The sequence below is a fragment of the Felis catus genome, chromosome D1 (genome assembly GCF_018350175.1).
Source record: "Felis catus isolate Fca126 chromosome D1, F.catus_Fca126_mat1.0, whole genome shotgun sequence".
NCBI classification, from domain to species: domain Eukaryota; kingdom Metazoa; phylum Chordata; class Mammalia; order Carnivora; family Felidae; genus Felis; species Felis catus.
In genome coordinates, this window is record NC_058377.1 from 108095157 (window position 1) to 108112706 (window position 17550).

The following is a 17550-nucleotide window of genomic DNA, read 5'->3' on the forward strand; positions in this document are numbered from 1 at the left end:
TCAGTGAATTCAGGGAAGCAGTTAGTCCTTCCCAAAGGGGGTGGGCATCATCCAGTCCAGTGAGGGCCTGAAGAGAACCAAAGGTGGGGGAAGGAAGCATTTGCCCCTTGCCGGACTGCTTGAGCTAGACATCATCGTCTGCTCTCGATGCTTCGTCTTCTTCTTCTTCTTCTTTTTTTTTTTTTTAATTTTTAAATGTTTATTTATTTTTGGGAGAGACAGAGTGCAAGTGGGGAAGGGGCAGAGAGAGAGGGAAACACGGAATCCAAAGCAGGCTCCAGGCTCTGAGCTTGATCAGCACAGAGCCCGACCTGGGGCTCAAACTCACGAACTGCGAGGTCATGACCTGAGCCGAAGTCGGACGCCCAACCGACTGAGCCACCCAGGCGCCCCGATCATAAGTTTATATTTAAAAAATTTTTTTAATGTTTTTATTTATTTTTGAAGGAGAGAGAGGGAGAGAGACAGAGCATGAGCAGGGGAGGAGCAGAGAGAGAGGGAGACACGAAATTCGAAGCAGGCTCCAGGCTCTGAGCTGTCAGCCCAGAGCCCGACGCGGGGCTCGAACTCATGAATGGTGAGATCGTGACCTGAGCCGAAGTCGGACGCTTAACCGACTGAGCCACCCAGGCGCCCCCATAGGTTTATATTTAATGTCTTTGATTCCAATCCAACACTACCCTTTTCCTTATTCGTAACTTCTTATTTCAACAGTGACAAATCTCGTTCTCTTCATCCACAATGTATTACTTACCTGCTCAATACAAGTATATACATATTAGATAGTTTCAGAATTTCTAACCCATACCGCTCTGAAAAACAAATATTGTAATTGAAGCGCAACCTTTGTCTTTTGCTTTACTGTATGTAATCAAAATACTGCCAGGCGACCTTCAGTATGGTTATGTTACTCGTTTTTAATGCAGCTAAGTTCATGTCTTACTGTTTATTTTCCTTATTAGGTACCCCCCCCACCACCACCACATTCTGGTTGACTTTATTTATTTCTTGTTTTGGGGAGCAGGCGGACCTAAGAGTCAGCACTATACAAAAATTGTACTCACATTCTTCCCTTACCCCTTCTATGCCAGTTTCATTCCTGAATTCTTTCTTCCTTTCTTTTCTTTAATGTTTATTTATTTTGAGAGAGAGAGAGAGTGAGAGAGAGAGAGAGAGTGGGAGAGGGGCAGAGAGGGAGAGGGAGAGAGAGAATCCCAAGCAGGCTCTGCACTGCCAGCACAGAGCCCGACGTGGGGCTCGAACCCACGAACCGTGAGATCATGACCTGAGCTGAAATCAAGGGTCAGAGGCTCAACCAACGGAGCCACCCAGGCGCCCCCTGGATTCTTTCTAACCCGTTTCCCACCTACTCCATAAAAGTAATAAATGTCATTCATTCTGGCTTATCTTTCTTGTCTTTCTTTTTGCACAAAGGAACAGATGTATGTCTATTTTCTTAAAATCTCTTCCCTCGTACGGGTAGCACCCTATCTGCTGCTGGAAATTACTCCCTCGTGGTTCATAGAGATTTTTCTCATTTTTTTTTTTTTTTATAGCTGCATTGTCTATATGTACCAAAGCTATTCACCCACCTCCCACATATGGTATAGTATGCAAAGTTTGTTTCAATTATTTGCAATGACAGACAAAGCTGCAGTAAATAATCTGCATGTATGGGGCGCCTGGGTGGCTTGGTCGGTTAAGCGTCCGACTTCGGCTCAGGTCACGATCTCACGGTCCGTGAGTTCGAGCCCCGCGTCGGGCTCTGGGCTGACAGCTCAGAGCCTGGAGCCTGTTTCCGATTCTGTGTCTCCCTCTCTCTCTGCCCCTCCCCTGTTCATGCTCTGTCTCTCTCTGTCTCAAAAATAAATAAATGTTAAAAAAAAAAATAATCTGCCTGTATGCTTTCGTATTGTTGGAGATGTATTCTCAGGGGAATTTCCTAGAAGTGGCATCGCTGGGCCAAAAAGTAAGTCCATATGTAGCTTTGCTAGAAGTTGCCAAATTTCCCTGGGGAAGGGTTGTTATACCAGTTCCCGTTTCCCCTGGCGACATATGAGGTCTGTTTCCCCACAGCCTCACCAACAAAATATGTTGGTATTGCTTACTTTTTTTACCAATCTGATGGTTGTTTCGGTGTTGATTTAATTTCATTTACTTAAGTGAGTTTGAACATGTTTTTGCGCGTTTGAAAAAGATTCATACTTTTTGTTTTCAAATTTATTTTTATTTTAGAGAGAGAGAGAGCAATGTTGAAGAATAAAACATAGTTAACATCCCAGCGTCCAAGAATAAACTATATGTGAACCTAAGAGGACCTTAGGACCTGGGATACCGAGCCAATGTTTACGTTGGGCTTCCACAGAAATAAGATATCGTCGCTAAAATGCTGCGTTCCTATTGCCTGAATATTAGTTCTGCTTAAATCCACATTGCTGAGTTACTGACAATTAAAGCTTCCTCTTAATGGCTTGTTTGGCTTCCGTAAACTGCTTGGCGTAATCATACTTCCCCAAACTTGGTCACCCCATCCTGCTCTAACTAGATTAAAAACTAACATTACGAACAACATGATTCAGCGTTCAACTAGCTGGAGTCAGCAAGTTATGTTTCAAATAACTCTAAGGCAATGTGATTGGGGCCCGCCTATTTCTTTTTATTTAAAAAAAAAAATTTTTTTTAACGTTTATTCATTTTTGAGACAGAGAGAGACAGAGCATGAACAGGGGAGGAGCAGAGAGAGAGGGAGACACAGAATCTGGAACAGGCTCCAGGCTCTGAGCCGTCAGCACAGAGCCCGACGCGGGGCTCGAACTCATGGACCAGTGAGATCATGACCTGAGCCAAAGTCGGACGCTTAACCGACCAAGCCACCCAGGCGCCCCGGGGCCCGCCCATTTCAACTACCACCTTTCGTAACCTGATTGGTTTGTGCAGCCTTTGTAAGAAATCTTCAAACCTAGTTCGGGGCCAGACTTTCGGGAACTGTTACTCCCCGTCTGGCCCGGCCATCATAAACTTGGTTTTGTGCGATCGCTCTTGCTGTTTTGGAGTTCGTACGCGACCATAACCTGTAACGGCAAGAATGGGGGAGAGGGGCAGGGAGAGAGAGAGAGAGAGAGAGAGAGAGAGAGAGAGAGAGAGAATCTCAAGCAGGCTCCACACTCAGCACAGAGGCCAGGGCTTGATCCCACGACCCTGGGGTCATGACCTGAGCCAACATCAAGAGTGAGACACTCAACCGACTGAGTCACCCAGGTGCCCCTGAGAAAGATTTTTATGTCTTTTATTCTGTGAATTTTCCGTTCAGATCTTTTTTCCTTTTTAAAAATCAGGGTTAAAAAGAATTTTTTTTTATAAAAAAATAAAATCAGAGTTTTGGTCTTTTCGTCTCTCAAGTTGTAATAGTTCTTTCTATATTAAGGATACAGGTCGACAAATTTTGTCTTCATTTGTCCGTGTCTTTGGAAACTGTGAGAAGCTTTTGTTTTCTGTTTTATATACAATGTTTCTATGGCTGGCATGTTTTATGGGGATCAAGTGTTAACACGAGATAATTTCAACAGCAAGTAAAAGGCTCCTCTTTAAAGGCTTTAAAATAAAGGACATTTATTATTTCATATAAAAGAAGTCCGAGTAGGTGGTACATTCCTCTGATAATTAAGTGGCTTGATGATGTCATCAGAGATCTAGCATTTTCTTATGTTTCTACTCTGACATCCTCAGCGTAATGATTTTTGTCTCCCGATGTGCCCTCTGGTGGTCCTACGATGGCGGTCACAGCTTGTTTATGGCATTTTTTTTTTTTTTTTAACGTTTATTTACTTTTGAGACAGAGAGAGACAGAGCATGAATGGGGGAGGGTCAGAGAGAGAGAGGGAGACACAGAATCTGAAACAGGCTCCAGGCTCTGAGCTGTCAGCACAGAGCCCGATGCGGGGCTCGAACTCACGAACTGTGAGATCATGACCTGAGCCGAAGTCGGACGCTTAACCGACTGAGCCACCCAGGCGCCCCAATGGCATTTTTAATAATGTTTCATTTACTTTTTAGAGAGAAAGAGCAAGAGCGTGCAAGCAGGGGAGGGGCAGAGAGCAAGGGAGACAGAGGATCTGCTGTGGGCTCTGAGCTGACAGCCCAGAGCCCGAGTCGGGGCTCAAACTCACGAACTGTGAGATCATGACCTGAGCTGAAGTTGGAAGCTTAACCGACTGAGCCACCCAGGCGCCCCTGGTTTATGGCATTTTTGCTGTGCAAAGATCTTCGTGTGAGGTAGTCAAACTTATTAATCTTCTCTTTTATTCTCTCTGGATTTTGAATCAGAATTAGAAAGCCCTTTTCTACTCAGAGGTTAAAGAGAAATGCACCCATATTTTCTTCTAGTGCTTTTGTGGTTTTGTATTTTACGTTCAGATTCCTGAGCCGACGACTCATGTATAGGGTAAGGAATGGGTCTATTTTTTGTCTTTGTCCAAATGGTTAGTCAGTTGCCCCACACCATTTATTATAAAGGCCATCTTTTCCCTAGTGAGTTGAGATGCCTTTGTGCCTCCTTTCCTATACCAAATTTCCACGGTACTCTGTTCCATTGGTTTGTCTATCCATCTAGCACTGCTATGCTGTGTTCATCACAGAGGCTTTATAGTATGTTTTAGAGCCTGTTAGTCCTCTGTATAGCGATCTGTCGTGTGATAGCTCTCGATCTACTGTGTTTTAGCAGCTTCTGGGTGTGCCAGGAATCTGGGAACAGTGTAGGGCTGAGGACTCTGGCTAATCTAGCTGTTAGGCAAGTGCACAGTCAACTCAAGGCTCCACGGAGGCTGAAGCCTGAAGAGTCACCTTCTAAGCTCACCCATATGGTTGTGGGTTGGCCTCAGTTCGTCCCTATCTGGAGACCTCAGTTCCTTCCGGCATGAGGCTCTCCATGGGACTGCTCACAGCATGGTTTCCCTCAGAATAACTGATCCAAGAGGGAGAAAGGAAGAGAGGCCCAATATGGAAACCTCGGTTTTTACAACCTAGTCTCAGAACTGACATATTATCACCTCTGTTGCATTTTATTGGTTCAACCCAGGAACAGTGCAGGAAGGGATTACAAAAGGAAGTGACGTCACTGGGGGACACCTTGGAGGACGGCTCCCAAATCTTTCTTCCTAGTTGTTGTTGTTCCCAGTATTTTCCTGACTACTTTTTCAGCATGAACTTTAGCATCAAGTTGTCTAAGTTGCTGGCTATTTCTATTGGGGTTGCGTTAAAATAATAAATTAACTTGGGGTGCCTGGGTGGCTTAGTCAGTTGAGCGTCTGACTCTTGGCTGTGGCTCAGGTCGAGATCCTGGAGTTGTGGGATCGAGCCCCAAGTTGTACTCTGCGCTGAGTGTGGAGCCTGCTTGGGATTCTCTCTTCCTCTGCCCCTCTCCCCCACTTGCATTTTCTCTCTCTCAAATAAAAGAAAAAAAATTAACAATAACTGACATCTTTATAAAGTTGATGGGACCCCCATTCCAAGAACAAAGATGTTTTCCCATTTGTTCACACCTACTGTTGTGTCTTTCAGCAATATTTTACTTTTACTTTTATTTTTTTAGCAATATGTTAAAGTTTTCCTCATTTAGGCTTTACAGATTTCTTGTTAGGTTTCTTCCTAGGGAATCAATCTTCTTTGTTGCTGTTGTAAATAGATTTCTCTGCCATTACATTTTCTGATTAGTGTTTATTGTGTATAAAGACTATTGCTTTCTGTGTGTTAATTTTCTATCCAGTCAACTTATTAGAAATATTTTATAGTCTGAGTTAGTTTTATCATCGATTTCCTTGGGTTTTATAGGTATACTGTCATTATCTCCAAAAAGGCACACTTTTATGTCCTTCTTTATGCTTCTAAATTATTTTTCTTATCTCCCACAAATGGCTAATACCTGTAGTACAATGTTGAGCAGCAGAGAAAGTGGGCATTTCTGCCTTTGTTCCTGAACTTCATGAAATGTTTCTAGTGTTTTCACTTTTAGTTAGATACTGGCATCAGAATTAAGATGTATAATATTAGTGGAGTGCCCGGATGGCTCAGTTAGTTAAGCATTTTGGCTTGGGTCGTTGAGGTTCGTGAGATCGAGCCTCACTTGGACTCCGCACTGACAGCAAGAAGCCTGCTTGGGATTCTCTCCCTCCCTCTCTCTCTGCCCCTACCCTGTTCACACACATGCTCTGTCTCTCTCTGTCTCTCTGTCTCTGTCTCTCTCTCTCAAAATAAATAAATAAATAAATAAATAAATAAATAAGGCATGTAGTATTAATATATCATATTTTAGGATTATACAATTGCTGTTATACTTAATAATATGTGGCATTATGTACATATCATACATCTATACATGCATATATTAATGTATACACATATATACCGTATATATGCGTATATAAAATATCTTTCAATTTCTATGTTCTTCAATGTTTTTATGTGAACAGGGTGTTGAAGTTTGTGGAAGGTTTTTTTTCATCATTAAGGATAAAATCATACGGGGCGTCTGGGTGGCTCAGTCAGTTGGGCGTCCGACTCTGGCTCTCACAGTTGGTGAGTTCGAGCCCCGCGTCGGGCTCTGTGCTGCCAGCTCAGAGCCTGGAGCCGGCTTTGGATTCTGTTTCTCCCTCGCTCTCTGCCCCTCCCCCACTCACACTCTGTCTCTCTCTCTCTCAAAAATCAATAAACATTAACATTTTTTTTTAAAGAATATAATCATACAAATTTTCCCTTAAATCTATTAATATGCTGTGTAATATTAATGGACCTCTTAACATTGAGCCCATCTTGAATTTCTGGAACAAAGCCCACTTGGTCGTGTGTTGGAGGAGGTCATCCAGAGGACGTGGCTGCCAGTCGCCCCGCCAGCTGGATCCAGGCAACTGGGGGCTCCTCACCCTCTCCCCCACCCTCGGAATGTGTGTTCTGCTTGCCTTCCCAGCCCGAGAAGCTGTCCAGGAACACAGCCTGATGATAGTAAGGTCATGTTGAATCGGTTTGTTTTCCTATTGTTGAGTTTTAAGGGTTCTTTGTATATTTTGGACACCAGTCCCCTCCCCGATGTGTCTTGTGTAAGTACTTTCTCCCTGTCTGTGGCTTGTCTCCTCATTCTCTTGACATTATCTTTTTTTTTTTTTTTTTAATTTTTTTTTTCAACGTTTATTTATTTTTGGGACAGAGAGAGACAGAGCATGAACGGGGGAGGGGCAGAGAGAGAGGGAGACACAGAATCGGAAACAGGCTCCAGGCTCTGAGCCATCAGCCCAGAGCCTGACGCGGGGCTCGAACTCACGGACCGCGAGATCGTGACCTGGCTGAAGTCGGACGCTTAACCGACTGCGCCACCCAGGCGCCCCTACATTATCTTTTTTTTTTTTCTTGACATTATCTTTTGCAGAACAGAAGTTTTTCATTTTAAGGAAGTCCAGCTTAACGTCTCTTTCTCCCATGAATCATGCCTTTGGTGTCGTATCTTAAAAGTCATGATCTTACACCTTCAATGTCATGTTCTATGTCAAGTATACCTCAAAAGGACTGGGGGCAGGGGCGTCGTGGCCAGACCCAAGGTCGGCTAGATTTTCTCCAATGTTATATTCTAGGAGGTTTATAGTTTGATATTTCACATTGAGGCGTATGATCCGTGTTTAGTGAATTCTTGTGAAGGGTGTGATGTCTGTGTCTAGATTCGTTTTTTTTGTGTGTACATATCCAGTTGTTCCAGACCGATGTTGAAAAGACTGTATTTTCTCCACTGTATTTCTTTGTTCCTTTGTCGAAAATCAGTTGTTTATATTTATGTGGCTCTATTTCTGGGCTCTCTATTCTGTTCCATCGATCTATATGTCTACTCCCCACCCCCCCCGCCCCCCCACCACACTGTCTTGATAAACTGTAACTTTTCAGTAAGTCTTGAAATCAGGTAGTGTAGTCCTTCTGCCCTTCGATATTGAGTTGGCTCTTGCGGTCTTCTGCCTCGCCAGGTAAACTTTAGAATCCGTTTGTTGATATCCACAAAATTACTTGCTGGAATTTTTCTCAGGATTGCACTGGATCCATACATTAAGTTGGGAAGAATCGACATCTTGGCAATGTTGAGCCTTCCTAGCTATGAATATGGAATATCGTTCTATTTATTTAGTCTTTCTTTGATCTCTTTCATCCGAGTTTTACAGTTTTCCTCATATAGATTTTGTATACGTTGTGGTAGATTTATACCTCAGTATTTCATTTTCGGGGGATGCTAATGGAAATGGTTTTGTGTTTTTAACTTCAAATTCGACTTGTCCGTTGCTTGTGAATAGGGAAGAGATGGACTTTTTTTATTTTTAAGATTTTTTTTTTAAGTAATCTCTACACCTAACGTGGGGCTCGAACTCACAACCCTGAGATCAACAGTCACATGCTCCAATCGAGCCAGCCAGGCACCCCAGAAAGCAATGGACTTTTGTATATTAGCCTTGTATTCTGCAAACTCGCTATAATCACTTATTCGTTCTAGGAATTTATTGTTGATCCTTTCAGATTTTCTACATCGATGATCATATCGTCTATGAACAAGAATCAGGTTTATTTCTTCCTTCCCAATCTGTACCCCTTTTATTTCCTTTTCTTGTCTGATTGCATTAGCTAATACTTCCAGTGCGATGTTGAAAAACAGTGATGAGAGGGCACATCCTTGCCTTGTTCCTGATTTTATTTGCACAGCTTTGAGTTTCTCACCATCAAGTGTGATGTTATCTGTGGGGTTTTTGTAGATACTCTATGAAATTAGGGAAGTTTCTCACTATGCCTAGTTTACTGAGAGTTTTTATCATGAATGGGTGTTGGATGTTGTTGAATGCTTTTTCTGTATCTACATGTGATTTTATTTTATTATCTTTTTAATTTTTAATGTTTATTTTATTTTTTGAGGGAGAGGGAGAGAGAGAGGGAGACAGAGTGGGAGCAGGGGAGGGGCAGGGAGAGGGAAAGGCAGAATCCGAAGCAGGCTCCAGGCTCTGAGCTGTCAGCACAGAGCCCGACAAGGGGCTCGAACCCATGAACCGTGAAATCATGACCTGAGCTGAAGTCAGACGCTGAACCAACTTAGCCACTCAGGCGCCCCCTATTTTATTTTTTATTTTAGAGAGAGAAATAGCAAATGGAAGAGAGGCACAGAGAGAGAGAGAGAGAGAGAGAGAGAGAGAGAGAGAGAAGCTTAAGCAGTCTCCACCTCAGCACAGAGCCCCACCCAGGGCTCGATCCCACGACCTTGAGCCGAAATCAAGAGTCTGAAGCTCAACCAACTGAGCCACCCATGCACCCCTGGAGCTCTTCACCCTCACGGCCTGCCTTTCCGCCTGGGCAGAGCCTCTGCCCCACACTGCTAGGTAGTATTTTCATTATCGGTACTTTTTAGAACTTTGTATTCCGGTTTGTTTTCCCCAAATTACTTTTGGTTTTGTGTTTATGAATAATTTCTCATTTTATTGCGTCGTGCTCAGAGAATACTGTTGCCATTTCTACTTTATCGAACTTACCGATGCTTTCTTTGCGACTGGAGCGTGATTAGGGTTTGTTTGTTGTTGTTCTGAATATTTTGTTTCTTTGGATTCATGGTTGTTTTTTCTTGGGGGGGGAGTTTCCTCAGTTGATGTGTTTCATTTTCTGATTTGGGGTTCTTTTAATTAATGAATTAAAAAGTTTATTTTGAGAGAGAGAGAGAGAGAGAGTGTGAATGAGCGGGGGAGGGGCAGAGAGAGAGGGAGGTGGGTATGGAGGATCAGAAGTGAGCTCTGCGATGACAGCAGCGAGCCCGATGTGGGGCTTGAACTCATGAACAGTGAGATCATGACTGAGCAGAAGTCCACCGCTTAACCAACTGAGCCACCTAGGTGCCCCTATTTAAGTAGGCTCTGCACCCAATGTGGGGCTTGAACTCGTGACCCTGAGATCAAGAGTCCCGTGCTCTCCCGAGTCGGCCAGGTGCCCCCCACCTTGTTTTGGTTTTTAATAATAGCTCCATACAGATCTGTTAATGATCTTCCTTTTCATTTTTGTGGTAGTGAGTGTCTTACAAGATTCCTAGTTCAACAGCACTCTCTCCTGTCAATATAGCAAAGTCCACAGTCGAGTGGATTTTCATTTGTTTGGTGGGGGGAGGGGCTTGTGGCCTCCAACTTTTCCCTTTTTGCGTTGTAAGACCCTGAATTTTCCCCTTTTGTTTTTTACCCCCTCCACCACCCAGTTGCTCAAGGACACCCCTTGCTCATTTTCGCCTTTTTTTTCCTTCTTCCAGAACCTATTTTATTTTATTTTATTTTATTTTATTTTATTTTATTTCTTTTTGAGAGAGAGACAGAGACAGAGCGTGAGTGGGGGTGGAGCAGAGAAAGAGGGAGACACAGAATCCGAAGCAGGCTCCGGGCTCCGAGCTGTCGTCGTGGGGCCCGAACTCCCCAACGGGGAGATCATGACCTGAGCTGAAGTGGGAGGCTTACCCGACTGAGCCAGCCAGGCGCCCCCTTTTTTATTTTTTTAAGTAAGTTTTATGCTCAACGTGGCGCTTGAGCTGATGACCCACAGATAGGGTCCGGTTCCATCAACTGAGCCAGTGGGGCGCCCCAGAACCTATGCGTTTTAAAGACTGACCCCCCCCCCCCCCAAATCCCACCCACTTTTAAATTTCTTCCCGGTAGTGTAAGCTCTGACCTCCCAGGACATTCTCCCAGCATTTTCAGACTGTGGCAGAACAGTCTTAGCGGCGGAGTTTCTGGATCAACCTTGGGCCCTGTTGCCAACCCCTTGTCCCTGGTTTCTCTAAGCGCGAAGCCTGGTGGCCGGTGGGGTGGGGTCCGCGCTGTGATTGGGTGGGCTTTATTATTATTTACAGTTATTTTCAAGTTTGGACACTCTCTACTTTCAAGTTATGCTGAGGCTGTGGTTTCAGCAGAGTTTTAATCCCCACTCTTGTTATTCTGATTTGTTTGGGGAGGAAACACCGAGAAATGGGGATCCAGGCAGCTGCTGTGGTCCTCAGCTACCCCGAATCCCCCCCCCCCTTTTGTTTTGTGACTTTTTATTTATTTATTTTTTAATTTTTTTTTCAGCATTTTTATTTATTTTTGGGACAGAGAGAGACAGAGCATGAACGGGGGAGGGGCAGAGAGAGAGGGAGGCACAGAATCGGAAGCAGGCTCCAGGCTCTGAGCCATCAGCCCAGAGCCTGACGCGGGGCTCGAACTCCCGGACCGCGAGATCGTGACCTGGCTGAAGTCGGACGCTTAACCGACTGCGCCACCCAGGCGCCCCTGTTTTGTGACTTTTTAAGACAGAGTTTTGTTCATTAGCTTTCACCCTTTCTTACGTTCCAATATTTGCATTTGAGGTCATAACTTCCTCTCTGAGAATTATTAGCTGTGTCGCCCAAATTTGATACGTGATATTTTCATTATGATTGCAGTCTCAAACAACACAAATCTATTACCTATTTTCTAACTTTTGTTGTGTGTGTGTGTTTTTCCCTTAGCCCGGAAATGTCATGAAACGTTTCTTAGTGTCCAATTTTTTTTTTCTATTTATCTGTTTATTGGTGATGTTTAACTTAATGGCACTGTGGCCAAAAACCACAATGATTTGAGTACTTTGAAATTAGTTGAGGTGCATTCTGGTCTAGAATTTAATCAATTAATTTATTGGAAAATGTTCTGCGTATGCTTTTCTGCATTTAGGTGCACCGCTCCCTATTTGTCCACTAGGTCAAATTCATTAACCACTTTTTTTTTTTTAATTTTTTTTTTCAACGTTTATTTATTTTTGGGACAGAGAGAGAGACAGAGCATGAACGGGGGAGGGGCAGAGAGAGAGGGAGACACAGAATCGGAAACAGGCTCCAGGCTCTGAGCCATCAGCCCAGAGCCCGACGCGGGGCTCGAACTCACGGACCACGAGATCGTGACCTGGCTGAAGTCGGACGCTTAACCGACTGCGCCACCCAGGCGCCCCAAACCACTTTCTTCATATCTCTTATAGCTTTGCTAATTTTTTTGCCTGCACACACCATCAAATCTACAACTGTGATTTGTCTGTTTTTCCTTGTGGTTCTATCCATTTATATATATATATATATATATGTTATGTGTATATATTATATATATAAATTTACATACTTTTATTGCTTTATTGCTATTTGTTTTCCCTTGTGGTTCTATCTACTATGTATATACTTACATATCTTTATGGCTTGTGGACTTTATTTTTAAGAGTAAATAAACTTAAAATTGCTATATATTTTGAAAATCATGATGCAAGCACCCTCTTTCTGTCAAGTAATGCTTTTAACCTGAAATTTATTTTTTTTTTATACTAATGTAGCTACTCTAGCTTTCTTTTAGCATTTGCTTGATTTTTCCCCTATCCTTGTGCTTCCAAACCCTTTATATCCTTCTGTTTTATGTGTATCTTGTATAAATAGCATGCAGTGCTGATATACTATTTTATAAATAGTAGATTAGTTAGCATAGTGTAAATTACGCTGTGATAAGTGTGGTAGGCAGAATAATGCCCTCTCAAAGATGTCCACATCCCAATTCCTGGCAACTGTGACCATTTTCCTTACGTGACAAAAGGTACTTTGCAGGGGCGCCTGGGTGGTTAAGCGTCTGACTTTGGCTCAGGTCATGATCTCACAGTTTGAGTTTGAAGCCCAGAGTCAGGCTCTGTGCTAACAGCGTGCAGAGCCTGCTTGGGGTTCTCTGTCCCTCTCTCTCTGCTTCTCCCCTACTTTCTCTCTCTCTACGAATAAATAAAAATTTTATTACTTCTTAAAAATTTTTTAAATTTTTATTTTTGAGAGAGAGAGAGAGAGAGAGAGAGAGAGAGAGAGAGGTGGAAGGTCCGAAGCAGGCTCTGTGCTGACAGCAGACAGCTTGATGCAGGGCTCGACCTCACGGACCGCGAGATCGTGACCTGAGCCGAAGTCGGCCGCCCAACCGACTGAGCCACCCAGGCGCCCCTCGTGTCTTCTTTATTCCCGACTCTGGGCTGGAGAGGCTGCCCAGTGCGGATGGAAGAGAGCAAGGGCAGAATCATCCTGGGGCTCTTACAGCTTCTGCTCAGATGTGGCACAAGCCATCTCTGTTCAAATTCCATTAGTTGAAGCAAGCAACCTGGGTAAGTATCCGATGGGGTAGGGAGTAGAATTGTCCCAGAGGAAGGACGCCTGTCTTATTGGGAGGGACTAGCATGTATAAAGGCCCTGGGGCAAGCGGTGGAGGGACGGAGTTGACCGAAGAATTGACAGCAGCTGGTCTCCCTGGAGGGCGCTTGGAGGGGCAGGGCCAGACGTGCAGGGTGGCAGGGCCTGGTAAGCCATCTATTCATCCAGTGAATATGAACAGAGTGCTTACACCGTAGGCTCTGAGTCAGAGCTGGAAGTCTGGGGACAGACGAGGCCGACAGGGTCCCTGATCTGAAGGCACTTACCTAGTGAGAAGTAACAAGGAAGCGAGACGATTGCAGACAGTGATCCTATAAGGACCACAGTTAAGGAGTTTGTATTTTGTTAAAAGGACTATTTTCCTTTCAATTTTTTAAATGTTTATTTTTGAGAGAGAGACACAGACAGAATGTGAGAGGGGGAGGGGCAGAGAGAGAGGGAGACACAGAATCCGAAGCAGGCTCCAGGCTCCGAGCCGTCAGCACAGAGCCCAGTGCGGGGTTCGAACCACAAACCGTGAGATCATGACCTGAGCTGAAGTCAGACGCCTGACTGACTGAGCCACCCCACCCGGGCACCCCAAAAGGACTATTTTTAAAAGATCATTGCAGCTGTAGAGAGGGTCCAAAGCACAGGACGTCAGAGACTGTCCAGCGGACCACTGGGGTAGTCATGCCGGAGCTGATGCCCAGGGAGGCAGTGGGGAGGAGAGGTGGGCGTGAATTAGGGAGAGATTTTTGAGCTAGAATCCATAAGATACAGTGATGAAATGGATGTTGGGGGTGAGAAAGAAAGTAGAAGTCCTTCCAAATTCTCACCCGAGAGAACACTGCCCAGCAAGGGGAATGAAGAAGCAGCTTGGGGGGGGGGGTCCCTACCCCAAAGTAGACCTACTGTGTGCTTCCCATTTATATAAAGTTAAAAGCAGGCGAGACTAAAAACTAACCTATGAGGATAGACTCCAGAATGGTGATTCGTCCTGGGGGAAACAGAGAGAGAGGGGACACCAGAGACCGAGCAGGGCACGTGGGGCCACTGGCTACACAGGCGTGTTCTGAAAATTCATCCAGCTACTCATTTCTGTTCCGTGCGCTTTTCTATGCGGCTGCTGTGCTGCAATAAAATATTACATAAATAAATAGAATAAAGAAAGCATAAAAAAATGAAAAGCAATGACCTCCAGTTTTTTGCTGTTGCTCTGTTAATTGAATTTAATTTTAAAGTTTATTTATTTATTTTGAGGGAGAGGGAGAGAGAGAGCACGCACAAGCGAGGGAGGGGCGGAGAGAAGGAGAGACAGAATCCCAAGCAGGCTCCGCACCATCAGGGCTGAGCCCAGTGTGGGGCTTGAATTCACAAAGTGTGAAATCACGACGCGAGTGGACAGGAAGAGTCAGATGCTTTGCCAACGGAGCCACCCCAATGCCCCTGTCGCTATGTTAATTTAAAAATTTTTTTTCAACGTTTTTTATTTATTTTTGGGACAGAGAGAGACAGAGCATGAACGGGGGAGGGGCAGAGAGAGAGGGAGACACAGAATCGGAAACAGGCTCCAGGCTCTGAGCCATCAGCCCAGAGCCTGACACGGGGCTCGAACTCCCAGACCGTGAGATCGTGACCTGGCTGAAGTCGGACACTTAACCGACTGCGCCACCCAGGCACCCCAATTTTAAACGACTATTGGTAAGTAGGTGGGGAAACGGAGGAAGGGACAGGTTCATGGGGGCAGATGAGGAGAAAACAAGCAGAGATGTCCGAGAGGCAGCCAGGGGCACAAGTGTGGATTTGGAGGAGTGTCAGGGCCGGGAAGAATCTTTGGAGCCTCTGGAAGGATTTACAGCTGGTGGGAAAAATAAAGCAATTCAGGGAGCAAATCGGGAAGCAGGTGCCAAGGCAAGGGGCCCAGAACCAGGCCTGGAAGTTTGGCTGTCCTCTGCCTCTTGGATCCACGGTAACCCTCTGGGCATGCGCACTCGGGGCTCATGTCCAGCTCCCTCCTCCTATCCCTGCCCACCCCTGCCCCCCAGGCCTGTGTCTCCATCCAAGCCAGCCCCCTACAGGTCTACCCAGGGCAGCTTCAGCCCCCAGCCTCTGGCTCTTTCTTCTCCAGGGGTCTACCCTTGGCTGCCTCTCCTCTTTGGCTTTTTTTTTTTTTTTTTTTTTTTTTTTTTTTTTTTGGTCTCTCTCTGGGGCTTCTTGAGGCCCTTGAATGGGAGAATCCCTACCTTTGAAATCCCACAATCTATTTTTAAAAAATCGATAACTGAACATCATCACAATGAAAAATTTCCTCTGTGAAAGATAATGCCCAGAGAGGGGAAAAGATGAGCTATAGTTTGGGAGAGAATATTTCCAAATCATATATCTGACCAAAGCTTGGATCTAGAATATGTAAAGAACTCTCTAAACTCGACAGTAAGAGGGGTGCCTGGGCGGCTCAGTTGGTTAAGCGTCCCAACTCTTGACTTTGGCTCAGGTCACAATCTCATGGGTTCATGAGTTCAAGCCCCGTGTTGGGATCTATGTGACAGCGTGGATCCTGTTTGGGATTCTCTCTCTCCTTCCCTCCCTGCCTCTCCCACACTCGTGCACCCCCCCCCATCAATAAATAAACATTAAATAAAAATAAACTCGACAGTAAGAAAACAAACCATCCAATTAACAAACAGGCAACAGACTGGAACAGACACTTCGCCCGAGAAGACGCATGGATGCAAAAGTGTCCTGGGGCTGCGGTGTAACAAAGTACCACAACCTGGGGGGCTTCGAAGATACATCTCATCTCTCACAGTGCTGGAGGCTAGAAGCCCAAAGTCAAGGTGTTGAGGGGCCATGCTGCCTCTCTGGTGGGTGCAGGCCATCTCTGGTGTTCTCTGGCCTGCCACCACAACAATCTCTGCCCCTGTTGTGACCTGGCTGTCTGCCCTCTGAGTGTCGGTCTTCACCTGATGTGCTCCTCTGTGTGCCCGTCTGTGTCTCTTCCCTTCTTCTAAGGACACCAGTCATACTGGACTAGGACATACCCTAAGGACATGACCTCATCTTAACTTGATTACATCTGCAGAGACCCTATTTCCAAATTACATCCCATTCACAGGAAACGGTGGTGGCGGGGAGGGGGGTGACCTCGACACATCTTTTGGGGTCAGCAGTGCAGTCCACGACAGAAAACAAGCGCACGAAAAGATGTTCAATATCGTCAGCCATCAGGGAAATGCGAATCACAACCACGCAACTAAGGAAACCGAGTAAGAAAGACGCAGAAGTATGTAACACATTATACAAAGAGTTCCAGGGGCGCCTGAGTGGCTCAGTCGGTTGAGTGTCCGACTTCCGCTCAAGTCACGATCTCGCAGTTTGTGAGTTCGAGCCCCGCGTGCTCTGTGCTGATGGCTCAGAGCCTGGAGCCTGCTTTGGATTCTGTGTCTCCCTGTCTCTCTGCCCCCCCCCCACGCTCATTCTCTGTCTCTCTCCGTCTCTCAACAATAAACATTAAAAAAAAAATAAAAAAAAACAACAGAGTTCCAGTGAAGATTGTTTAATTAAAATTTGTCGCCTCGAAACCCAACGATCAAAAGTTTATATGTGGATGACGTCCGAGTACTAAAAAAAATGGTGAAGAAGGTGCATATTCATTTACAGGTGGAAATAACTAGAAGGGTAGAAGGGGTGCCCAAAACAACAACAACAACAACAACAACAACAACGGACTAAAAAAGAAGATTGGTAATTCCAAAACTGTCTCTGAAAAACGGCCACTCTGAAAAACAGCTTGGCAGTCTCTCATAAAGTTAAACATACATTTAGCACAGGACTCCTCCTAGGTGGTTACCCTACAGGAATAAAAACCTGTGTCCGTGTAAAATCCCGTACATAAATCCCTATCGATGTTCATAGCAGCTTCGTTTGTAATGGCCCATACTGGAGATCACCCATTCCATATAGTGGAATACTAGATGGTAATAGAAACGTTTGGGAATAAAAAGGAAGGAACTGTTGATACGTGCAACAACCTGGATGGGTCTCAAGCACCAAAAAAAAAAAAAAAAAAAAAAAATCAAAAAGGGAGCGTTTGTAAAAACCGATGAAATCCAAATAATATGTAGAGTTTTGTTGTGCCAACGTCAGTTTCCTGGTTCTAACTGCTCTCTGGTTCTGCAAGATGTTACCCTTGGGGGAAGCTGGGTGAAGGGGGCACAAACACGAATGAAAGAGGAGAGATCACAACCAACACAGCAGAAATAAAAACAATAATAAGAGAACATTAGGAGCAATTATGTGCCAATAAAATGGGAAATCTGGAAGAAATGGACAGATGCCTAGAAACATATAAACCA